We start from the raw sequence: 27,532 nt of genomic DNA, 5'->3' as shown, positions 1-27,532 counted from the left end.
CATGATATTACTGCTTATTTATTTAACCATTATTTTAGATGGTTGTTTATGCAGTGGGCAATTGTGTCTTTGGTTTTTCTAGTTGTCTGATTTGTTGCTTTATTGGTTAATTTTGGGAGAAGGGGACTGGAGTTTCAACTAAGTATAGCTTAGTGCATCAATTTGAAGAAGCTCTCTCAATTATTGCCAAAAAAAAAACCAATCATTGAATTGTGTTTGAATAAGATAGGTCAAATATGAAAGAGAGACTATTATTTTCATATACTATAGCAAAAAAATAGCCAAAATATTTTCTATTCAACAGGAAACACCCTGCTACCTATGAATATTGTTGAATAATTGGCAGAAAACTGGTAAATCCTTTCATAGATATGATTTGGATGAACTAATATATTTCATAATTCACATAGTTTAAATACTTAACATTTAAACTATGGTATTTGAAATAGTTTATATTTGTAGTAGTCAAACCTTTACAAACACGTTTTGGGGACTTAAGTAGTTACATTTGAAAGACTAGCAATCAACTTATTACATTTTTGGAGACTCTTTTTACTTGTAATTAACTAATAATTTTAGGAAGATGATCTGTAGTTAAGGTAACAAGGAACAGAAAGTGGATAGTGTAATTATAAGAAACCTTGCCCTGTATGGTCCTGTTTACCACAGTACACTGTGTTCGCTTTGCTCCTATGGGCATCGGAATGTAAATATGCTTTGACGTTCTCTTCTTTACCTTGCTGAGAAAAGTAATTTCAATAGAACATTTAAATTCTCTGAGAATAGTTTTCACAAATACAGTTGTAACTTATGTTTCTATGACTGTGGTCCAATAATCTATAATTCCTGACTTATTTCTCTATACAATCACTTTAAAGCAAAGTAAAATGTAAAATTGATTTCAAGAGAGATGAAACTATAAAAACATTATTTTTTTGTAGTATTCCAAAGTCTCTACTGAACCTATGGTGCTGAGAAGATTTTATGTAGTACAGGAATATTTTCATAATGTTTTTTCAGAAGATGTATGCAGATACTATTATTAATTCATTTTTAAAGGTACAATACTGGTGTACAAGTAAAGTGGTGCTGTACTTAAATTGCTTCCATTATTACAGAATCATTTCTTAGAAAAATAGTCACATTACTTTAAGCACTTTCAGCACTGTAGATTTTAATCTGTATACCATTCTGCAATTCTAAGGGTAAAACTTGCCAAAGTAAACCTATTTGGCACAGCAATATTGTGGAATGATAACAGATTTGATTTTCTTTCCATAGCTTTTTTTCTTACCACCTGGATCTACCTATTAACTTAATGGCATCCACTGCATGTGTAGATGGGGTTTGGGAGGTAGGGGACATAAGTGAAAACAAAACAACCAGCTGACCCTCTTGAGAGACTATTTTAAAAACTCATAGCTCAGGGGCACCTGGGTGGCTCAGTGGGTTAAAGCCTCTGCCTTCGGCTAAGGTCATGGTCCCAGTGTCCTGGGATCGAGCCCCACATCAGGCTCTGTGCTCTGCGGGGAGCCTGCTTCCCCCTCTCTCTCTATCTGTCTGCCTCTCTGCCTACTTGTGATCTCTGTCTGTCAAATAAATAAATAAAATCTTTAAAAAAAAAAAACTCATAGCTCATCCTATAGTCTTAAAATGAGGTACGTTTAGATTTGAATAGCTTAACTGTTTGAAAAAACTATGGGTTTGTTTGTTTGTTTTAGAAATTATTTATGCAAAAGATCAAGAGAACATACAAATGGGGGAGGGGCAGAGGGAGAAGGAGACAAAATCTCAACCAGATTCCATGCTGAGTGTGGATCCTGATGTGGGGCTCCATCTTGCAACCCTTAGATCATGAACTGAGCCGGAACCAAGAGCCTGGCATTCAACTGACTTTATCACCCAGGTTTCCCTGAAAAAAGTTTCAGTGTTTCATTGCAGTTTCCTACTTTTGTGTTTTCTCCAAAAATCAAAGCACATCGTTTATACCATAAACAAAAATTATAAAAAAAAAAAAAAATGATGGTGGTAAACAGTATAAGAGTAATTTCTGGTTACAAACTAAACAAAGGAACATAGTTCAAAGGGAGAAGAGAACTGTGAGAGCGAATTAGGTACCTTTGAAGTCCACAAAATATGACCTGACCCTTCCTCACTGGTTTTACTCCCCAAGCTGTCTGCTAGGGTCAGGAGTAGTTGACCAAATCCCAATAGTTTGATGGAAACTAACTGAAGGACTGAGGTCTTAGTTTCTTATACTGGAGCCTGCAAGAAGAAAGTTCCAAGAATAAATGTCAGAGTACGAACAAGCATATAGAGATCCTTACTGCCCCCCAAATTTTCTTGCACTCAGAGAATCACAAGAATGATCCTCCACCTCCACCCCAAGAAGAGCAGAGAGATGTCTAAAGGCTGTATATTTGATATGAGGAAGGTTCAGGAAGTCTAAATATTCACAGTGATAGGACCCCAAAGGCACAGGACCCAAAATTTGAACAATGGAATAGGAGGTTATGATTAAAAATCGATGGGGATCATACACCATGGTAGAAGCCAAGAAGATGTTTGTTGATGTGAGGAAGAGATATTTTTCTTCTATATGAGAATAATATGTGAGCCCTTGACTGAAATTTCTCATTTCTCTCTCCAGATCTGTTCTATTCTTCATTGCCTTGGACCTAGAGGCTTACTTGTATTGACCGTCTCATTTGGACTCTGAGGGCCATTTGGCTCATCCTTGGATTTGGACAATAAAAAGCACTGACAAGAGTTGAGAGAGAGAGAGAGAGAGAGAAAAGGATAGGTCAAGGTATTTAATTATATTCTCCATCTCCTCCCTCCATAACTCATCTCACTATATCTGTTCTTCATAAGACAGACTTTGGTTATGACTATCTTCTTTTCCATGATATATGACTATTCATTTTCAGTGGGTTCCAGGTATTAACTTTCCTATTGTTTCTTTAGGTATAGGGATAGTAACAACTTTTCCCTCTCCAAATCCCTTACTGATTCATCATTCCCTATTGATACTCCTTAAACTTACCCATACTCTGTAAATAATCCCATCTTCATATTCTCTTCCTTTACTCTCTTCTGTGTGTCATTTATCACCTGATCTTGAGTTTAGACTACCATCTGGCAAAAATAGTAGGAAAGGTGAAGGTCAAAGTTACTGAACTGATTAAATATTTATCAAGAAAACACTAGAAGCCATGAGTTTCTTTTGAATCAGTAGATTATTTTTCTACAAATAGAGGAAATGCTGTACAAAAGCTAAGTGAAGTTCTATTAGAAATATAAAGAAACTTCACATTTTTTACATTTGAATATATGGACCTGAAAATTCCATCAACTACATATAAAAGTATTGCTTTTCAATTTTGTTTTGAAAGCAGTTTCAAAAAATAAATTTTGACTCATTCCAAAAGATATCCTTTCTTAAGAAATTCTCTAGATTATTTTTTAAAGTTACAACATTACAATACTAGTCTCAGATCAAATACTCATTTGCAGATAAATTTTCTCAACTTCTTTAAAACTTGTTTGTAAAATCTATATTAGAGCTTAATTGTATGCTTAAAGAATCATTTGTGATCCAGAAGCAGTACATATGCAATTATTATTTTCAGCTTGGACTAGTTTTGAATTTACAGGCCATTGATTTACTGGAGTTTATTCAATTGGGTGACTTACAAAGGTTAAAAATTAAACCCACAATATCTTTAAACTTAGTACCCTTGAACTGTGGTCTTACTTTTCAAGGAGATATGTGAGTACACATAGATGTATATATGTGTGTGTTTCTCTGTGTGAAGTTGTGTTGAGCAAACCCCAAATAAGATAAACCCAAAGAAATCCAGGACAAGACACATCATAATCTAACCTCTGAAAACTAAAGGCAAGAAAAAAATCTTGATAGCAGCGAGAGAAATGATACACTGCTTATTTAAGAACACCAATTCAAATGACAGAGGATTTCTCATCCGAAACCATAAAGGCCAGAAAAAAATGGCACAACATTTTTCAAGTGCTGAACAAAAATAACTGCAAATTCTGCATCTGATGAAAATATCCTTCAGGATGAAGACATTCTCAGATGAAGGAAACCAAAGAGAATTTGTCACTAGCAAATCATTAAAAAATGACTAAAGGAATGTCTATAAACAGTAAGGAAACTATCACAGAAGAAAGTTTACTCTTTCAGAAAAAAAAAACCTCGGGAATGGGTGAAAATAAGACTGAATAAAACAGACTATCCTTCTGATGAATCTTAATACATATTTGATGATTAAAGGAAAAATTATACTATTTGATGTGCTGTTTAATATATGTAGAAGAAACAACAAAGTTGTAGGGAAGGTAAAGGAATCTAAATGGAAGTAAAATTTCTACACTTCACTTGCAGTGATAAAACATCAAGACCAGTAGACTCTAAGTCACGTAATGTATATTATCCTGAGTGACCACTAAGAAAACAAGACACAACTATGTACTGAAAACACTAAAAATAAATCAAGATGGGCTCCCCCCCCCATCTTTTAAGTGTTAAAATGCACCAACAAGGTGGCATAAAAGGAGAGGTATTTCAGTGTTTCTCTGACAAGCAATGGATACAGGGTCTGAGATGCCCTAACCAGAGAGCTCTACATGAGCTGCCCATGAGTTTGACGTTAGATTTCAGATCCACAGGACAAGTTAACAAGGAAAGAAGCAGGAAATTCCCACCAGGAATCCCATGCGGTGATATACAGTCACTCGAAATTTAGTCATGAAAAGTCAGCAAATAAAAAATGGTGACCAAAAATGTCAAAATGCCAAGATCAGCAGAAGTAAAAAAAAAAAAAAAAAAGTTATACAATGGAATCTTTTTTCTTTTTGTGTATGGTTAAAATATTAGTGTGTGTTGTTGGCCTTTTTCACTTTTTAAGTGATGATTCTTGTAGAAAAGTGATTCATGTTCACCATTCATACTTACTATTTGGGGAATCAGTGTTGCCCAGTGTTTAAGAATACAGGCTCAAAAGCGGTTTACATGGATGAATCCAGAATCTGCTAATTCTTAACTGCCCAAACTCGTGTGATATTAACTTCTTTCAGGTTTAGTATGCTCATCTGTAAACTGGGGATAATCATTGAGGTGCTCATCGATTAAATCAATGATATGTATAAAATGATCCAGTATCTTCTTGGGAAAGTATTTTTTGAAAATCAGTCAACTTTTTAATAAACATCTACAATGTTTATTTAAAACTATTCCTAGAAGGTGGTTAAAGTCTTGACCTCCCTTTGGAAATTTACCTTCACTGCTCTGTACCCTTTGAATCCCGAACAAAACAACTAGAAAATGACTCATTGTCACTTGGAACCTGGGTGAAACAGTATAGAAAAATCAAAGAAAATGCAGGCCTGCTTTGGAAAGAGTATCTCGAAGTATATCCCCTACCTAAACTGAATCCGGCCTGCCATGTGGAACAAAGAAGAGCACATACTTAATGAGTATATTATATGGCCTTTAGAGAAAATCAATGTAGCAAAACATAAAATAGTTTGAAAAAATACTGTAGAAATATAATCCTTACTCAGTATTAGGAAGATAAAGAAAAAGGTATTACTTGGAAAGAAATGATTGCAAAGAAAAGCAAGCAGCAGTTTTTCTCACAGCTGAAGACCATACAATAAAAGACAAAAGCTAAGTCTCTTAGGTAGAATACTATCAATTCCAACTGTGTACAGTGGAGAAGCTGACAGAAGACTAATTTCTCAAGAAGAAAATGTTTTAAAAATTAAGCACCTAAATCAATATGTCATTCTGGTTTAAAAGGAAAAAAAGTAGCATCTGGGGAGTGGAGTTTTTATTTTTTAATCAAATGTAAATATAAAGACAAAGTTCCTTTGCAACTTTAAGTGATCAATGTTACCATGAGTGATTGCTCTAATTTTTATTTTTGTGAGGCACACTTCAGTGAAGGAATTAACTCTTTTTTCTGGTAGTTTTATCAATAGTATGATCTTATTTTAGAATATCCTAAAACGGTAGAAACATTTGTCATTGTAGAAAAATCCTATTTATTTCAAACAATTTACAAAGTATTGACTCTGTAATCAGAGGCTAGATTTTTTTATAACTCATTTTAAAAATTAAAACACCAAAATTAGGAGTTCCGGTTTTTTTAAGGTTTTATTTATTTATTTGACAAAGAGAGCACAAGTAGGCAGAGGGGTTTATATGTGTTTTTAGTACAATATATATGTATTTTTCTTTTACCTAATATGAAATGGTGTCAAACTTGTGCGATGAACGAGAGATAATTTATAAAATCACTTGAATAGATTTCTCATTTTTCATTTTTTTCCTAAATTTCTAGAAATCTTAGTATATATTCCTTTTCCTTTTATTAAATTTCATATGCAAGTTAAGAAAAGATTTTCTATAACAAGTTCTAAAGTACATAAAACATAAAATAAAAAGAATATAAAGAATATAAAATAAAATAAATTTTATTCTGAACTGTCATTAATTATTACATTTGCTTAGGAATATGATGGCCATGTTTTAATGTTAGTAAACAAAAGGAGAAGTAAAATCTAGACAATACCATTCTGTCTGTATCTCTTTGCATAGGACAGAGATTAATGTCATGCTTTAGACTTGATTTGGGACATTATATTTCAATTTTAAGAAACCTCCAATTGTATCTATAACCAAAGAAACCCCAAATTCTCTAGGCACTAAAATACTCTTTGCTTTAAGGTCTAAATAAAATGATTCAAACTGAATCTTACGTTGTTGCAGGAATTAGAATCCTGTCTTGAAAATTCATAAATATGAGCTAGAAAGGGGAATACCTCCCTCACTGCAAACTGCTTTCCCGAGCAACTAGGTGACCATCTCCCACTATGCTATGTTCTATAACCAGAACACATGAACAAAAGTTCTCCACGGCAGGGCAATCACAAGGCTAAAACAAAATGTATAAGTTAATAAAACTTATTTAAGATTTGGGGGATGGGGTGGGAAGTTGGTGAGAAGAATCACAGTATGAAACAGAAAACAACCAAATAGTCAATGCTACACATAGAGTAGAACTATGAACACAGAGAGACACATAGATGAACTCAAACACATGATGTTAAGTAAAAGAAGCCAGACTCAAAAGGTACGGTCCAATTTATATCATAGGCAAAACTCTACAGAAATATAAAAGCCAAAACTATAGGGACAGAAACAAATCAGTGGTTGCTAGGGTAGGGGAAGGGAATAGACCATAAAGAGACCTGAAAGTTTATGGAGTGAAATGTCAGATATTTTGTGGTGATGTTTACTTGACCATAGACATTTATCAAAATTCATAGAACTATAGAACTAAAAAGAAGGATGTTTGCTAAATGTAAATTAGACTTCAATGAACCTCACTTTAAAAAAAAGTGAATGCTGTGCAGTATTATTTTTCCTATCCCTTACCTGTACCTTCAGAGGACTGTCTAGAAGTCCTCTCTCCATGTAGCCCCAACCTCCTAATTGATTCTCAAACCAGAAATTCCAGCTCCCCTTACTCTTGGTTCCCATTTCCAGGATCCCCAAATTTGTGTCATCCTAATCCCTCCAAAATCCAAATGAATCATTTTGCTAAAAGAAAAAAAAAATCATTAGCAGGCTTAGACATTTTTACCACTCACCGATTTGAGCCAATCATAACTTGTTCCTGTTTATAACCAAAAACATTTTGAAGGGGCTCTTTTCCTTTTTACTTCTTTTCCCCCCCACAAATAAAACAGCCACCTTTCTCAGAGGGGGATTTACTGCCCATCATTGGCATCTCAAAAGCCTGTGGAAGCTTCACACTCAGTCTTCCTTACCAGTCTCTGCAGTCCTGGATGTACTTTTAAACAAGGGCTCTGCTACCACTACCAATGCTTTCCTTCCCTGACCAGCACTTTCAAGAAAAAGCAAAGGATTAAGTGCTAGAAAATTCATCTCCTACTTGAAATTTCTCTACAAACTGTCACGTCTGATTGCCCAGTCTCTTCAGTGACTAGGCATATTAATTGTTCAAAGGGCAAAAAGAACATGCTGCATTAATTTGTCCATTTATTTGCTCACTTTCCTCCATAGATTACTATTTAGATTTATTTTATATTTTATATTCAGAACTGATTCCATGTTAAGAGAAGAAAAATTAGTGTTAATCCAAAGAAATGAAAAATTTAAAAACTGCATTGCACGGCCACCTTTGTAAGTATTGTGTGGTAGTCTTAAGCTTACAGATACAAGTGAGAAGATTCTAATATCCCCAGCCCCTCTGGCCCCTCACGGCCAGCCTTGAGGTGTCATGCCTTTTGGGAGATAACTCTCCATAGTTCGTGTCTCCTGAACAAAAGGCCTTGACATCTATGCTAGAGGTTGTCTTATCAAGGATGTTCGTATAGCAAAGCGAATTGAAAGATAGTGTCTCCTTCTAGAGCAGTGAGAGGTTTGTTTCCTGATCATAATAATCAAAACAATGTCTCCCTTCAGTATGAAGGTTGGACAGGTTGGCCAGGAGCTCCCTTGAAAAGATTGGGGTTGCTAAGCCAGGAGTACTTGGCTGTGACACAAAGCCACTCCCTGCACGCCCACATCTGGTCCACCCCCTGTGGTATTTAAGGAGAAAAGGGGAAAGGATGTGACCTCAAAGCTCATGGTGACTGTAGTGCCCAGAGTAATGAAGTCTTTTGTTTCCCACCCATGAGTCCCAGGTCTTCTGCCAGCCTTCACAAAACTGTGGTGATCTAACTTATTAACTGAGAAACAGTGTCAGCTCTCAGACCCTTTATGGTTCTCGGTAGTATGATACCCACAAATCTGTCCAGTTCATATCTGTGTGACTTTGGGTGAGCTCATGTCACCTGCAAGCTACTGGGCCAGAAATACTGCCCAAACCACCTACTTGCTGCTGTATCAAGACTGTTGCCATAGCTACCCTCAAGCAACTGCTCTTTCTACTATCCCTCCCTGGGCCATTCCCTACTGGATTTTTGAACACTGCTACCCAAAACATTGATGCCATCCCCAGTGAGTGCCCAGTTCAGGCCTCCTGAGATGCCCCTCTGTAAATTGGTAAGGACACAACTTCTCTTCCTCTGTGGCTCTTCTGTACATGTTTCACAATAGGATTGCTTGGCCCTGGAGCTGTTCAAGTTCATTTTGATTTTATAAATAAATCGGCTTTTTTCTCCAGGGTAACTACCCAGGACTAGCTGTTAACTAACCGAGGTGGGTTAGTAAGGTCAACATGGTATAACCAGGATGATTCCTCCTCTCTGGTTCTCCATCTTATTGTTCCATACATGATTTATTTTTCCTCAGTGAAGGCAGTCTATAAATACCAGATACTAGGTCAAATATGGAGGGAACTCTTCATGGAATATATCCAATGCCGGGGACCTTTTTTTCATTGTTATTTGTTTATATATAAGAGAGAAATGCAAAAAGAATAATTTGTAGAAATATTGAAGGGGTTTTTATCAAATGGTCAAGATGATCTTGGTTTGTTTGCCCTCACATCTATTCCTTGCCCTTCCTGACTTCTGCTCTGTTCACAGGCTGCATTTCCTAGATTCACTACGTTCTATTAATGAGGGATCAGAAGAAGCCAGAGTATATCTCCCCTTCCCTTGCCTCAGCTTCTCCTCCAACAGCTCCCACCAGAAAGCCCTACTGGATTCCAGCCTCTGTCGGACAGTACTGAACTCTACACTTAAATATTGTCCTCCTCCCTTTGTCTCAACAAACTACAGGTAATAATGACTCCCTACTATTGTTAATATCCGTTACCTCCCCATTCTGTCTGCATCCCCACCCCCCATACAATCAATTCCTTAGAGTAAATCCTCTCTGTTATAAATTCTTTTTTTATTGAAGTATAGTTGACACAATAAATACTTTAGTTTCAGGTGTACAAATAGTGATTCAATAGCTCTGTACTCCATGCCATGCACACCACAGATGTAGCTAGCTTTTTTTGACTTATTCATTCTATAACTGGTAGCAGTCAATTTTAAATAAAAATTTATTTATTTTTTAATTTCTTTTCAGTGTTCCAGAATTCATTGTTTATGCACCACACCCAGCTCCATGCGATATGTGTCCTCCACAATACCCACCACCAGGCTCACCCAACCTCCCACCCACCTCCCTTCCAAAACCCTCAGTTAGTTCCTCACAGTCCACAGTCTCTCATGGTTCATCTCCCCTTCCAATTTCCCCCAACTCCCTTCTCCTCTCCATCTCCCTATGTCATCCATGTTATTCCTTATGCTCCATAAATAAGCAAAGCCATATGATAATTGACTGCTTGACTTATTTCACTCAGCATAATCTCTTCCAGTCTCATCCATGTAGATACAAAAATTGGGTATTCATCCTTTCTGATGGAGGCATAATACTCCATAGCATATATGGACCACATCTTCTTTATCCATTCGTCCATTGAAGGACATCTTGGTTCTTTCCATGGTTTGGTGACTGTGGCCATTGCTGCTATGAACATTGGGGTACAGATGGCCCTTCTTTTCACTAAATCTGTATCTTTAGGGTAAATATCCAGTAGTGCAATGGCAGGGTCATAGGGAAGCTCTATTTTTAATTTCTTAAGAAATCTCCACACTGTTTCCAAAGTGGCTGCACCAACTTGCATTCCCACCAACAGTGGAAGAGGGTTCCCCTTTCTCCACATCTTCTCCAACACATGTTGTTTCCTGTCTCGTTCATTTTGGCCATTCTAACTGATATAAGGTGGTATCTCAATGTGGTTTTGATTTGAATCTCCCTGATGGCTAGTGATGATGAACATTTTTCATGTGTCTGTTGGCCATTTGTATGTCTTCATTGGAGAAGTGTCTGTTCATATCTTCTGCCCATTTTTTGACATGATTATCTGTTTTGTGTGTGTTGAGTTTGAGGAGTTCTTTATAGATCTTGGATATCAGCCCTTTGTCTGTACTGTCATTTGCAAATATCTTCTCCCATTCCGTGGGTTGCCTCTTTGTTTAGTTGACTGTTTCCTTTGCTTCACAGAAGCTCTTGATCTTGTTGAAGAGCCAAAAATTCATTTTGCTTTTGTTTCCTTGGTAGCAGGCAATTCTTAAAGTAGTTTTATATTTTCTTATTTAGATCCTAATTGGATTATTTATTTTCATGTTTTACTATGCTCTGCCTTATTCTAGATAAGACTTAAGATGATTTGGGGAGAAGCGTGAAATAAGAGAAGATATTAAAATTTTGAAGTGGATTTTTTGAAGGTGGAAGATGATCTAAAATAATTAGATAAAATAATGTCAAAAATAAGCTAAACTAATGAACAAAATTGATCTATACATTGGCAGTAGATGACCTATAAATTTAGTTCTAAACATTCTGTCGGTCATTGTCAAAAACAGAAATGGTCAGTTAAAAAATTTAAAGATAGGTGGAGAGGAAATGGAGCCTATTGCTTATTTAATTACTAGGATCTGCTGTTCTTTGCAACATCTGCTTATGGTATTTATAAAAGCATTTACCTTTTTCTTAAATTTTATTTTTAAAAAAGAAAGCACTGAAGCATTAGTGTGCCCTCTAGTTTTGCTTAGTGCACTCAAACTGAACTGTTCTCCAGTGTTCCTGGATTAGATTCAATCCAAAGATCCTCCAGGATGCATCTTGGCCATGCGGAAATTACAACCTTGTTAGTCAAGGTGGGTTTTCATTCCTTCGGTGTAAAAATTCTGCCAAGATTGCTTCATGTTAATATTCCCAGAGGAGCTTCATTTTTTAATTGCACAGCAATGTTTGTCCATTTTCCTCAAAGCAAGGTAAGGATGAAATCAAAATTAGCCCTTACACAATGACAAAAATACTCAGGGATAAGAATAGTTTCCATACCCAGTGAATTGATCAAATTTAGGTACTCAGGGATAAGAATAGTTTCCATACCCAGTGAATTGATCAAATTTAGGTATCAGACTACTGGACCAGATTTACCCTCTTTACTCATGGAGTGGCTTTTTCTTTGGCATTTGTAGACCTTTCCCTTAACAGGGATATCAGTAACTCTGGCTGTCAAAAGGTCCTAAAAGCATTGGATACTGCATGCACAATTTTTGTTGTTTTTCACTAATACTCAATATTTCATAGTGCCCACAATAACACATTATTTATTTATTTATCCTATTATTATTTTCAACATGGACATTTGTTGTCCTGTACAAGAATTTCTTTAGGATGTATACTTAGAACTCATTTTTTTTTTCAAGATTTTATTTATTTATTTGTTAGAGAGAGAGAGAGCATGAGCACAGGGAGACAGAGTGATAGGCAGAGGCAGAGGGAGAAGCAGGCTCCCCGCTGAGCAAGGAGCCCGATGTGGGACTCGATCCCAGGATGCTGGGATCATGACCTGAGCCGAAGGCAGCCACTTAACCAACTGAGCCACCCAGGCGTCCCTAGAACTCATTTTTGAGGGTCATTAGAAGATACATATCTAGGCTCATTAAATATAGACAGATTACATTCCAAAATAGCTGATCCAGCTTATGTTCCCATTATAAGATTTTTAAAATTTATCGTTTACATCCTTGTCAATGTTGTTTTTATCTAATTTTCTAGTTTTTACTTACTAAATGTGTACAGAAATATTTCACTAATGTTTGACTTTCTTTGACTAATTGTGAATTTTTGAGAGCGTTTTCATATTCTTTTAAGTCAATGGCACTTCTTTGTGAATCATTGCTGATCTTCTTTACCAAATCTCTAATCAGGTTTGCCTTTTTCCCTTGCTTATAAAACATAAATTTTCATTATGTTAAATTCTAAGTATAAGATAATGGCAGTTCCAATTTCTCCTTCAGCCCAAGGGTATTCAGTAATCTTTTTTTACTTTAGGTGAATGGATTTTTAAACCATCTTTTAATTCATTATAAACATACATGCACATATACACAAACTAATTTAGTGTGTTTGTGCATTTAAAATTAAACCTCAAAATATTTCTACAAGATAACTATATTCAATATCCCTGTTTTAGAGGTAAGGAACTGAGGAATAAAGAAGTTAAATCTTGACCAGGGTATAAAGCTAAGAGATGGCCAAGTCAAATTGAACCCAGTGTTTGAATCTAGAGCTCAAACTTTTCACTATGACACCCTAATACAAAGTCAGTATTGATCAAACATGCATACAGTTTCTTAAAATGAAACTTTGGTAAAAAATAAATAAGTAACAAGAGAGATGAAATGTGATTTCTGAGGGAAATAAAGATATCTTACTTAGATACCTCAAATATAAAATATAACCATCCATTTCCTAGATACTTTTTGCAGATACAAAATTAGAAGCTGTGTACCTATTTAATGAAAATAAGCATGCAGGTGTAATAGACACATTTAATAACCTATAATCAGAAGTGATGTTGACTATTTTTGTTGAGATAAATTTCCAGTAAAATATCCAACAAAGTTGCCATTTAAATGGTAATGCTATTAATTACATTCTGGGTTCACACTTCACTGAATGGCATAATTTATTTATTTCCCCTGTGGTTAAAAGGGAATGCTTTTTTGTTCATATGAGAGCTCTTGATTATCACTTTTGAAATCTTGTTTAAAAACAAGTTTGAATGGAACAACTAAGATCATTTTTTAGATGGGATTAAAAAATACTTTTTTTTCTATTACTCAGATAACCATCCATCTTGGGAAACAAAGCATCTTCTTAGTATTACTGCCAGTAAAAATCATACAATTCCCAGGAAAGAAAAAATAGACCACCATGAGTAACTGTGAAGTATATTCTTTCATTGGTGGCTAGACTTTAGTACCTATGATCCTTACTTAATCTGTCATCTCTGAGGTAAATAAATAAATTCAATGTAAAATTTTCTTTGTTTTAGTTTATATCTAAGTGTAGAAACCAGCACGCACTTGTCTTTGGCAGATGTCAAGAGATTCCAATGTATATAGGTTCATCACTATGCAAATAAATGAACGAAAACTACAGAAATATTGCATGTAATGGATACAAAATTCATTATGAGATAAGAAGTTTTAAATTTTTTGATGTGAACTCCAAAATAGAAACTATGTGAAAATCGGAAGTCAGAAGCTCGGTCACAATCGCAAGCATTAAACATAATCAAGAATTGTGTCAATGTTCAGAACTCGAGACAGCCTTTACAAGGTGTCCACTCTCCTAAAGAAACAAAAAAATATTTACTAATTTACCTAAAAAATTTCTAGCAGGCCTTCACTTTAGCGCCAGTAATTGTATGCTTGTTGAGGGAAAAAATGTGGAATCATTCATCTCACAATGCTTAAAGACTTTTCACATAGCCAGCACTCAATCAATAAACCAGACAGAAAGAAAATATTCATAATACATATATCTGACCAATAATTTTTATGCAGCATATGTGAGGAATTTTTACAAGTCTATCCCAATAAGAGAACAATCTAATAAAAAATTATGAAAGTCATAAAGATATACTGCATAGAAGATTTACAAATGCCAATGTGCTCCACAGACATCAGGAAAATGCACATTAAACCACAAAATGATGACATTTGTTACCCACTAAAATTGCCAGGATATAAAATACTGATACTATTAAATGTTTGCAACTATCTAGAGTAACTGAACATTCCACATACATGGCTCATGGGAGTGTAAAACAGTACTACTTCTTTAGAGACCTGTTTGAAGGTTTATTATGAATGTAAACATGTATCTACTCTATGTCTGAACAATTAAACTACCAGATTTTTATCAAAGAAAAAAATATTTATGTTTACAAAAGAATGGTACATGAATGTTATAGAGAACTTCTGTTTTATAGTCAAAAACTAGAAACAACCCAAATGTCCATCAACAAGTGGAATGGTTAAACGTACCACAGTATATTCACACAACGCAGGGTTTGGACTACAACATGGCAATGAAGGAAGATATGTGTGTGTGTGTGTGTGTGTGTGTGTGTGTGTGTGTGTGTGCGCATGTGTATGTTTATATATTGGATATGTATTTACAGTATTAACGTATGTCAATTATTGAATTTTATTTATTATAAATTTAGTTGAAATGATTATTTATATATTATAGCATATAATATATACAAACACAGATATGGTTATCAATGCCCACTATGTAATTTGTAATGTCTAGTGCAAAATGGAAATGCAGGGACTCATTTAAAAAGCAAGGAAAATAGCACCATTACTGTTCATATTTGTGTTGCACAAAGTCAGTTTTAAGTGCAAATAACAGCATTTCATAAATAGGTGGAATTACTGAAATCACCCAGTTCATATTTCATGATTGGGACATACATGTGTATGTTGTTCTTACCATAATGGTGGAAAAGTCACACAGTAACTCAACTGGGTATATTTTACTTTTTGATACAGGTATATTCAATCAATACTCTCTAAATTTGGTTTGCTCATTAATAAGTCACTGTTAAAAGGCAAAAGAGCTATGGGTTGCCCCAATATTTTCAATTTTTTTCTCAATGTCATCATTTTCTTTTTTTTTTTATAAGTTAACTTAACTTATAAACTTTTTTTTTTTTTTAGATTTTATTTATTTATTTGACAGAGAGAGATCACAAGCAGACAGAGAGGCAGGCAGAAAGAGAGGAGGAAGCAGGCTCCCTGCTGAGCAGAGAGCCCAATGCGGGGCTCGATCCCAGGACCCTGAGATCATGACCTGAGCCGAAGGCAGCGGCTTAACCCACTGAGCCACCCAGGCGCCCCATCAATGTCATCATTTTTATAAGTGGTTGGCTAATACAGGGAAGTGACAAGACTAAGAAAGAATATGTTAGGAGTCTTTAGCTGTTCATGTTTCTTTGAACACTGTTACCTTCTTTCTGTACTAAAAACAAATTAAAGTGTGGCCTCTCAAGGCTGTCAGCAGTCCCATTTAAAGAGTCATAGACATAACATCCTTCTTCTGTACTTACTTTAAGTCTTACTGAACTTCATGCATTGTGATTCCAAAAGAATTCTGTACTCATGGGACATCACAAAACCTATATGTGAATGGGGTGACAAGGATTAACAGCAAACATACGTATAGCACTTTTCTTCTTCTGCTGATATGGATATTTCATTGTTCCATTGGATTCACTTACAAAACACAAGTCCAAAGATAAAATTTTGATGAATTTCAAGATGGTGACACCAGAACATTAAATCAAACATAGGTCCTTCTGAACTTGGGACCCTTTGAGATTGTACAGGTCACATATGCAGGAAACTGCCCTGAATACGAAGATAGATGATAGATAGAGAGTTGATAGATTAGATTGATAGATAGATAGATAGATAGACCGATTGATCTAGGGAAGCCTCTTCAAAGGGTAAAAGATACCTCAGAGAAAAAAGATGTTGAGAAGTGTTCAAAATCTATATACATGTTGAGGAGACAAAGGAGTTTGAATATGGGCTTTACAAAAAAAAGAAATCAAAACCATTCAAAGTTTGGGGACTGGAAAATGAGAAAGATGGAGTTAATATTTAATCAAATAAGGACAGAAGGAGGTGGTTTGAGATATGAGAGATATCGGAAGTTCAATTTTGAATATATGAAATTTAAGTGCCTATTCTACACCCATTATACACCCAAGTGTAAATGTCATTCAGGCAGTTGGATACTTGAGTATGAAGAACAGAGAAGACTGTAGTCAACACAGTCATGGCATGGTATTTAAAGCCATGAAAAGTGAGAAAAGCTGACGTAGGGAATAGTATATATGGAGAAGAGAAACACTCCAGTATTTAGAGATCAAAGAAATGCCATATGACCTACAATGGGAACTTGAAAACTGCCTTTGGCAAATGACTTAATCTCTCCAAATGTGTTCATTTGATACCTACTTCTTAAGATGGCTGGGGAATGAAAGATACAAATAGTACTATCTAAACTATCTAAAGTACCCAACAAAACTACCTCCTTATTCCAGCCAGTGTGTCTCTATCCTCTGATTCATTCCCACAGAACTAAAAAGAACAAATGAAAACAAAAACCTTAATCCTTTCATTTGTATTCATTTGTATTACCACTGTTGGCCTTCTTAATATTTTCAAGGTACTGGTCAATTGCCCAGAACAGGAAATATGTCTTATTCACCTTTGTGACTTTACCATTGAACTCACTACAGAAAGAAAAGAAATTAATATTTTTCTTCAAAGAATGAATATATTCTTAGCAAATGAGTTCATTCGATTCCCCTAGAGAAGTCTTTACTGTAGTTCCTACTCCTTCTCAGGACAATCAGGAATTTAACCTGTAAAAAACAATGTTTTATATTTCTCACAGTCTGTTTGCTTTAACTTGATGAAGTAGAAGCGATTTGAAAATAAATTTTTCATATTTTTCCTCCCCGAGTTAAAAGAAATAACAGTAAAATCTTTAAACATGATAGCACTTATGGGAAATAAGTAACTCTTCCAACCTACTCTGAGATCTAACTTGAAAACTAAATGTTCTTTGACATTTTGTAGGATTTATAAAATGTCAAGATAGCCTCCACTTTGATTAGTTATTCATAACTTTGAAATGTTTCCATTTATCATTCATGTTCATAAAGAACCTCTCTCTGTTTTCAGTGTAAAAACAGAGCCTTTTGCATTAGTGATAAATTACATAATTGTGTGAAAGAACTGGACACTGAACCTAGGAGAAGAATATTACATCTACCCCTGTTCAAAGTTGCAAATCTCTGATTTGAGTTGTATACAACCAAGTCAAAAAGCTACATGAATTTTGGCTTTACCATTTGCCTTTCTTGCATAGCTTTTATCAATGGCTAGCCATTGAAAATATTCAGAACTTCCTAGAAACTAAAAGTTAAAAAATGTTCCTTAGGGCGCCTGGGTGGCTCAGTGAGTTAAGCCTCTGCCTTCAGCTCAGGTCATGGTCTCCAGGTCCTGGGATCGAGCCCCGCATCGGGCTCTCTGCTCAGCAGGGAGCCTGCTTTCCCCCCCTCTCTCTGTCTGCCTCTGTCTTGTGATCTCTGTCATATGAATAAATAAAATCTTTAAAAAAAAAAGTCTTTAAAAAAATCTTTTAAAAATCTTTAAAAAAAAAGTTTAAAAATGTTCCTAATGTTTCTTTCAAATGGCCTTTACCCAAGCAGGTATCTTTTTGATTAAAGAGATCAAATGGCTGTGATGCCTGAGAATACTGGCCATCCTAGAGGTGATTTCAGGTGACACAAACAGGAAAAATGAAACCTCTCTGAATATATAAACCAGAAGGATTGAAATGTAAAGAATTGGCCAGACATATGATGGAATACTCCACAACAGCAGCAACCAGGAAACAGGAGACAGAATCCAGACATTCATAGTAGGAAACCCCCATGTTACCCACCACCAGACAAAGGGACTAGGACTCAGGGATCAACATTACTTGGTAGAAGCTAGAGCATATTCATGCTGAGTGGTCAGCAAATTCTTTCTATTTAAGGCAGTAGTTCTCAAATTTCATGTGCATAGAAGTCATACTGCTTAAAATGCAGACTCCTAGGACTTACCTCCAGAGATTAGGATTCCATAGAATCTGATTCAATGGTATTAACCATAGGAATATGTATTTTCAACAAATATCCTTGGTGATTCCAATATAAGTAGTCCATGGGCCGCATTTGTAAATACATTGTTAAGGAGTAATTTTTCGCAGAAGGTCTAACTATAACAAAACTACTTGTTGAGAACAAAATGTTGAGTGGGGAGTCATAGAGTTAGAAGATGTTCAGAAAAAATTATTTTTTTTTCATGCATCCGATAAAGCCTGGATCTTCCGTCTCCTTTTCTAAAACCCCTAGCAAATCCCATTCCACATATCTTAATTTAAACATTTGTACATAAAAATATATACTAAAGGATTTCTTAGATTGCACATAATAGAGGAAAGCTCAGGTCACTTCAGGATTAGTATTAAGTGACTCAAGAGGGTAAAAACGAAGAAAAATATTTCAGTGACTGCACAGCTGCTACTGAAAACTGAAATTACAAATTATTACTTAGGACATCATATCTAACATGAGGATCTAACAGAAGATCCTGTGATACAATTTTTTAATTCTCTTATTATATAAAGGGGTCTGCACCTCAGTTCCTTTGCCACTCTTAGGACTCAGCTTTTCTTGTTACCTCTTTCTGTGAGTGTTTATCTTTTTCTTTCCATGTCTGCATCTTCCTCAAATGATTTATTCATCACTAACTCTGAATCTAAAGTTATTTATCTATCTTTATATTCAAAGTCCCTCAAAATGCTGTCATCAAGTAAATTAGGTAACATCCTATATGGAGCCTATATTGAACAGATGTCTCAGATTTGTTTAGATTCTTCAGTAAGAATCCCATTATAGTCCTGCTTTAGGCCTACATGTCCCCATATTTCTTCATATAATATTAATGGACAGTTGCTCATGTAAATGTAGCAGATGACTAACTTTATCATTTGCATTTTAACTTTTTTCCTAAATTTCCTTTTCAAATTACGGATACTGTCAAACCCATGTGCTAACCAAACACCCGATACAGACAATGAATTAGCTGCTGCTCAAAGGTTTCAAATAAGGGTGATCTCACTGTGTAATCTGTCTACCTAGTCTATCATGGCAGATCATCCATCGTTTCAAGGATCTTCCTCTCCAAGAAGTTCCAACTGCTTCACTAAAACTTTAATAAATGCATACCAATGACGTCTGAAAGTTATATAAAATACATATAATTTATTCTTTCTCCAATAGAATAGTTACTCAAATATTTAAAAGCATCTATTACGGCTCTCCTAAGTCTTTTTTATCTCTAGCCTAAAATCCCCCAGTTCCTTTCATCTCCCTTAATGTGCCAGAGTTTTCAGACACCTCACTGTTCTGAACACATGCTAATTCGCCAATGCCAGTTTTACATTGTGATGTACAGTATTAGAGAAATTATTCCAAGTGTGAACTGCATAGTAGATGAGATGAATAACTTTCTTCATCTGGGTATGAGACTTTGATTAACACAATTTAATGCTATGTTATGATAATATTTTCAGTGGCACGATCAGAGCATTGAATCATGCTGAGCTTGTCATAATCAACAAAAACACAAGAATTAGCTCTCCAAAGATGCTATATATCACTTTTTCCTGATCTTTATCCTAACTAGTAAAGACAGATATTGTCATTCTTTCCTTTCAAATTTCATAATAGTGATTTGATTCTCTTCTGGTTTTTGTAACAATAATTTGAAATATTGAGGTCATTTAATCTTACAGCTGAAATGGTTTCGTTTTATCTATAGTATCAAAAGAAAGCCCAATGGACAAGATAATCTCTATGGTCCAGAGTTAACTGACCTTCACTATACAACAATTCTGTAATTCCCTGATTCTAAACTTCATCCATGTATATGCCATCTGAGTGTTTGACGGTTATAATTGGTGACAGTTCCCAGTTATCAAAAGATTAAAATAAAAATAATATTGCTTCAGGGCTCCTAGGTGACTCAGTATCAAATAAATAAATAAATCCTAAAAGAAAGAAAGAAAGAAAGAAAGAAAGAAAGAAAGAAAGAAAGAAAGAAAGAAACAGAAATAATACTGCGTCAGCTGATCTTTACAGAATCTCTGATGCAAGAGAGCTGAAATTATTATTTTTGTTTTGAGACTCACAGATATCAAAACAATGTCTTGCTTAAAACATTAGAGCTGGTTTAATATACAGCAGAAGACAGAAAAGAATTAATATAGATTGACAAAAAGCAGACCTGGAAAGGGATGAAAGGATTACAAAGGGGAATGAGGAGTCTTTTATGGTGATGAGTATGGGTGTTATCTTAATTGTGATGATGCTTATGTCAAATTGCTCAAATTGTACTTATTTATATATGCAGATCATTATAGACCAGTAATACTTCCATAAAGCTGTCAAAATAAATTGAGGGACTCAAGGACTTTGTTCATGCTGATTATATCTATCAATATTACTCAATAGGTAGTTAAAACTGAGAAAGTTTAAAAATATTTGTTTATTCATTTAAAAACAGTGATAATTTCACTACATGCTAGCATAACATTTTTTTTATGGAAAAAAAAACTATTTTCCAAGATACAGAAAAGTTAGTGAAAATAGAAAAAGTATTTTGCATTTTTGCAAATCTCTTTTTGCATCCGATAACAGAAGGCAACTAGATTTTCATACATTTTGACTTTCAATGTAGTACTAAATCTTGTATTGATTGATGTATCTCAAAAAATACTGCCTCACACTGATGCATAATTGGAAATCAGAGGAGTATTTTATTTTTTATTAATTATTTTTATTAACATATAATGTATTATTAGCCACAGGGGTACAGGTCTGTGAATCGTCAGGCTTACCACTTCACAGCACTCACCATAGCACATACCCTCCCCAATGCCCATAACCCAACCACCCTCTCCACACACCCCCTCCCCCAGCAACCCTCAGCTTGTTTTATGAGATTAAGAGTTAGAGGAGTATTGTAATAGCCTTTTCAGATAATTGTGGATAGTCTTTGATGCTACACCAAAACTCAACATGTGGTGATTTCTTAAATGTACATTGCACTGTAAAAATTTAAATATCACCAATAAACTTTATGTGCTCTGCTACTTTAAAATTTATTAGGCTACCTTGCACATTAAATAGATTTTACCCATGCATGAATGTGCATCATGCATTATAAATTTGAAAAATTATTGATTACCTGAGCTCTGCAGTTCTTTCCAAATTGTGATCCATTTTATTTTATAATATCAAAATGATAAATTACAGTTTCATTTTGAAAACAGAGACTTTCTTTTCTGTATCACTATTGTTTTCTTGGTCTTTGAGGTGATACTCTGATTCAGTAAATTAAAATATGTAAGGTCATTCCTCTTATGAGTAAATGCCTAACTTATGGTATGGTTATCTATCCTTTCATTTCAGTATAAACTGTACATTCATAACATTCTAGCTATGGGACATGAGGCCTTCAAGATCTTATTCCTGTGTATATTTGCAGCCTTTTCACTATCCTGTGTCCTACACTCAGTTTCCTGAATTCAATTTGCTTGTACACATTTTATTGTGTTGCCACATATGTATGTCTCTTACTCTGGACAGCTCTTTATCCTTTTGATCCAAGAACGAAGAACACTTACTGTCTGGAAAGATGAGGTGCTTAACAGTGACTTGAAGTAAGCCTCCTTGACCAGCCAGAAAAAGATGGGTGTCCTTTCCATGTGCTGATATACAAATGATCCTACTACTTTCTTGGTCTTTATAAATTAAGGAATGGCACTCCTTCTAGTAGGATGTAGGCAGGCACATGGGTTAGCAACATCTTCTTAACAGGCATGTCTTCCTTTGATTAGACACAGCTCCATGGAGAGCTGGGAGGGAAGAATTGGCTTAGATTTTACCTACCATGCGATGCTCAAGTAGGAGCCACTGTAAAAGCATAAGATACAAAAACTTTTCTAGACGTTTTGATCCTTTCATGCTACTGTTCATGAGTAAAAAGGTACACTATAAGCACCTCCAGGGAGGAATCTCTGCTTTGTATATATCCCCAGGATATAGCACAACATCGGACACATTACAGTGCTCACCAAATAGGCATAGAATGAGGGAATATTTGGTGGAAACCTATATACTAGAAGAAATGGCTCTCATCAGAGATTTCTCTTTGAGCTTAGGCCATGATATGTATTTTCCCTCCACTGTTAAGTTCATCCCACCATCAGTCTTCACAGGATAGGTTAGTGTGGGAAGCTAGCACATTAAAATATAATTATTTATGGGAAAATGTTTTTATTTTCTTTCAAAATAAGAGTGTAAAGAACAACAAACAGACAAGTAAATATATTTAAAATATTATTTTGGCTACTGGCAGTAAGAGAGGAAAACAACAATTTTTAAACCTGTTCTGAATTAACAAGAGTCAGAGGAAGTGGGAATGTCATGGAAAGAACAAGGATGATCATAATTATGGGTAGAAATCCAGCCTGTCATTTTTCTGGCCATATAAATTTAGGCAGATTGTTTAACCATTCCGATCTCAATTTGTGACAGTGACAAATCTGTGAAAATGTGTACATTCTAATAATATTTAAGTTGGTACATATTATTTTAAAAATGCACAGTAGCTTTACTATTCCATAGGACATTTGACTTCAAATAACCAAAGACATGACAAATAACAACTTGTAAAATTAGTTTGTTTCACGTAACATGGAATTTTGAAAAGAGGCAGCTTAGAGCTGAAGGAGCTCAATATGCCAGGACCCATGGGAATTCTCTCCTCCCCACTCTTCCTTGGCTTTGTTGCATTTATATTCGTGCTAGTGAATTTTGCACAGGCATGGCTTGGCTTTCCTTCAGTGGTGGATGGGAAATTTAACTTTTAGTTTTCCAACACTTCCAGTAAAGACAGACAAACCAAAAGTGGATTAGTTAAGTCTCTTAACTGAGAGCAGTTCTGATGTATGCTATAGCAACTAATCTAAACACATTTACAAGTTTTCATTGAAATGTGTGAGATTAAATTTAAATGAATTTACAAATAGTCTACATTATACTTTCTGCTCAAGTTGCTTTTATACTTTAATAATGAAAATGTCAATTGTGAAAAAACTACTCATTATGTCAACAAATCAGCTATTAGAATATCATGGATTCAATAACTATTAGTCATAAGACTCTCATATATAATTTATTGAAATGGATACTAGCTTTATTTTGTTAGACCTAATAATTGAAAGTAGGTTTTAGCTTATTTGAGTTATTTATTACCATTTCAAAAAATTTATGGCAACTACAAAATATCTTAGATTTAAACACATTATTTTTTTAAAAAATCATATAAATTTTTGCTAACCTATTGTTAGCTTATGAGTAATATGTAGATAATTTTCTTGGTGTAGCCATCAATATTTTATAACAATATGACAGTCTATCAAGTAGTTGCAGATGAGAATAGGCAATGAATATATTGTGGTAAGAAATTAGATTACTATGGAATCTTATGCTGCTAGGAATGGGGTAGATCTCTAAATTTCTGAAAGAGTTGTCAGTAGATCAGAGAACTTTATAAGTGGGTGTGTCTTTTGTATTGACATCAAACCTTTTGATAATCATTTACAATATTTATTATTTATCATGCATGTGCTTGTGAAAGTGATTTTTGATCCTTGTTTTATTTGTCAAAATTAATATGCCCTGCATATTGAAATTAAAGGAAACAACCAGATTTGAAATATGGCATAACCTTACAAACCTTCAACAGTGTCATATCCTTTATTTAATCAGTCAGAATTTTTTTCTTCCTCTCTACTATCCTTAGTATTTGCCTCTACATCATCCACTAATTTAATCCTTATTTAAGTAGAAATCATTATGAAAGTATCATAATTACTTTCCTTTCCTTGATTTTTAATAGAAAACTAAATATTTCAAATAGTTCAATTTTTTCCATAATAATTTCTTAAAAACATGTTACATGATTTCCCTTGTTCCTTTTTCTTTTTTCTTCTATGCTACATTCTGAGACTGTTTATCTTCTTTTAGTTGTTTTATTTAATTTATAAATTATTTATGCTGTTTCTGAGCACTTGTGTTCTGGGTTGGAATAGATACATAAAATTGTGGTTTTGTGACAGATGCTGGCAAAGATGTAAAGAAAGGGGAACCCTCTTACACTGGTGGTGGGAATGCAAGGTGGTACAACCACTCTGGAAAACAGTATGGAGGGTCCTCAAAATGTTAAAAATAGAGCTACCCTATGACCCAGCATTTATCCCAAATATACAAAAATAATGATCTGAAGGATCACGTGCACCCAAATGTTTATAGCAGCAACATCCACAATAGCCAAACTATGGGAAGAGCCCAGGTGTCTATCCACAGATGTATGGATAAAGAAGATGTAGTATATATATTGTGAATATTACTCAGCCATCAAGAAAGAAAGAAAGAAAGAAAGAAAGAAAGAAAGAAAGAAAGAAAGAACTTGCCATTTGTGACGATGTGGATGAAAGTAGAGGGTGTTATGCTAAGTGAAATAAGTCAGATCAGAGAAACACAATTACCATATGATTTTACTCATAAGTGGAATTTAAGAAATGAAATAAAGGAGCATAGGGAGAGAGAGGAAAAAAATAAAACAAGACAAAATAGAGGGGAACAAACCACAAGAAACTATTAATTGTAGAAATAAACTGAGGGTTGCAGGAGGGGTGGAGGGATGGGGCAACTGGGTGGTGGGCATTAAGGAGGGCATGTGATGTAATGAGCAATGGGTGTTACATCTATACAACTGATGAATCACTGAACTCTACCTCTGAAACTAATATGCTACATGTAAGTTAAATAAAATGATATTTTAAAAAATTATGGTTTTGTGTACATGTCAGGTGGTGGTATGGTGGGAGTCATGGAATTCAAGGAGATGGTACTCAGAATTAGAAGGGCAAAAAATATATATACATGGGTTTATTGAAGAAGTATTATAATAGACAAGTAGTATCTAGAGATAAGACTAAGGATTGGTGCATAATTTTTTAGCTTTATTAAAGTATAGTTGACAAATAAAATTGTAAGATGTCTAAAGTAATTATCATGATGATTTGAAATATGGACATATTGTGAAAGTATTCCTCCTATTTAGTTAATTCATATATCCATCACCTCACTTATTTTATCTATTTAGGAACATTTAAGTTCTACTTTAGAAAAGTTCAATGACAAAATACAAAAATGGAAAATAATTCAGCCATGAGAAAGAAGTAAATCCTGCTGTTTGTAACAACATGGGTGGAACTTGAGGTCATTATGCTAAGTAAAATAAATCAGACAAATACTTCATGGTGTCACTTGTACATGGAATTTAAAAAAAAAAGAAAGAAAAGAAAGGAAGGAAGGAAGAAAGGAAGAAAGAAAACAAAAAGAAAAGCCAATACGTGACATGTAATTTTTGAGAAAAAAAAAAGTTACAGTCATCCCAAATAGGTCATAATTTTTTTAAAACTACCATTTACATGTAGTAAAGTAAATTTATGAGATAGACAAAATTAAAATTAAAATCTAATTATTTTTAAGTCTTCATGGAATCATCAGCACATTTCACTTCACAAATATGTAAGTTCTTTATTAGTTACCATAGAAAGAATATTTCTATAGCTCCCAGTAAATATGATGTGTTCAACTTATATGACCATTCTTATATTACTCGTTATAAACTAGTCATTAAAAGACTAAAAAATAATACATAATTTTTCAAAGGTTTCTTAAAGTCTAAACAAATCACAGTATATTTTTTCTTCAAACTGTGCAATTTGAATGAGCTTGTTAATCTTGAAAAATAATGGTGAGAAGTTTTCTTGATTTATTTTGAGCAAAATGCTTTCCTTAGTCATCTGTTTTATTGAATTAATAGACAATTGTATCAAATGGAGACGGGTTTCAAACTCATTGACAAAAATATTAGCAAAAGAGGTCAGAGAAGCAATTAGTGGAAGTATTTTAAGAAAAGTGTTTTTAAATTTCTTTAACAAAATTCATATTATTAATACATGTAATCTTGCCACTATTACTATTATTTTTGTCTTTAACAATTTTACTGAGATAATTCATATACTAAAAATTTGACTCATTAAAAGTGTACAATAAAGTAGGTGTATAGTATACTCAAAATTGTTTAACCTTTAGCACAATATAATTTTAAAACATTTTATTACCCAAAAAGAAAATCTGCATATCCTAGTAGTAACCCTCTATTCAACAACTCTCCCCATCAATTCTACCTCACACACAAGAACATAGACTTACCTTCTGTTTCTACAGAGACTTCTCTATTCTGGAGTTTTCAAATATAGGGAATCATACAATTCCATTGTAAAAACAAAAGCAAGTGTTCTCAAGGTTTAACAATATTGCAGCATGTACTAGTGCTTCATTTCTTTTAATAGCTGAATCATATTCCTTTGTATGAATATACCATGTTTGTTTTTTAATCAAATTCATTAGTGGATGGGCATTCCAGTTGCTTCTCCTTTTTGTTATTATGAATAATTTGGATATAGACATTTGTGTAGAGTTTCTTATTGGAACGCCTGTTTTTAATGCTCGTGGGTATATTACCTAGGGGTGGAATTGCTGACTCACATGTTAACTTTATGCTTAGCATTTCAGTGAATTGCTAAACGGTTTTCCAAAGAGGCTATGACATTTTAAAATCCAGCCAAGGAATGTATGAGGATTCCTATTTCTCCACATTACTTGTCTAACTTATTTTAGCCATCCTAATGTTGTGAATAGGTATCTCCTTGTCGTTTTGATCTTATTCCCCTAGAACTAATGATGTTAGACATCTTTTGCATACTTATTTGCCATTTGTGTATGTTCTTTGGAGAAATATCTGTTCAAATCTTTTGCTTATTTTTTAAATTGAGACCTAGTACATTATTAATAGTAAATGTTCAATAAATATACATAAAATAAATGCAAATGGCTTT

General features: G+C 34.4%; 1 long non-coding RNA gene across 1 annotated transcript in view; it reads right to left on the bottom strand.

The window, feature by feature from the left end:
• Positions 1–7,471: 7,471 nt before the first annotated feature.
• The window catches only part of LOC125095425 (uncharacterized), a 39,360-nt gene continuing 19,299 nt past the window's right edge, over positions 7,472–27,532 (bottom strand). The window contains exons 2-3 of the long non-coding RNA XR_007125877.1: positions 15,975–16,043; positions 7,472–7,630 (exon numbers count right to left, since the gene is read on the bottom strand). This is a non-coding gene — a long non-coding RNA (uncharacterized LOC125095425). The remainder of the gene's footprint in view (positions 7,631–15,974; positions 16,044–27,532) is intronic.

The sequence above is a fragment of the Lutra lutra genome, chromosome 3 (assembly GCF_902655055.1).
Source record: "Lutra lutra chromosome 3, mLutLut1.2, whole genome shotgun sequence".
Lineage (NCBI taxonomy): Eukaryota > Metazoa > Chordata > Mammalia > Carnivora > Mustelidae > Lutra > Lutra lutra.
This window is presented reverse-complemented; position numbering and strand designations above follow the sequence as displayed.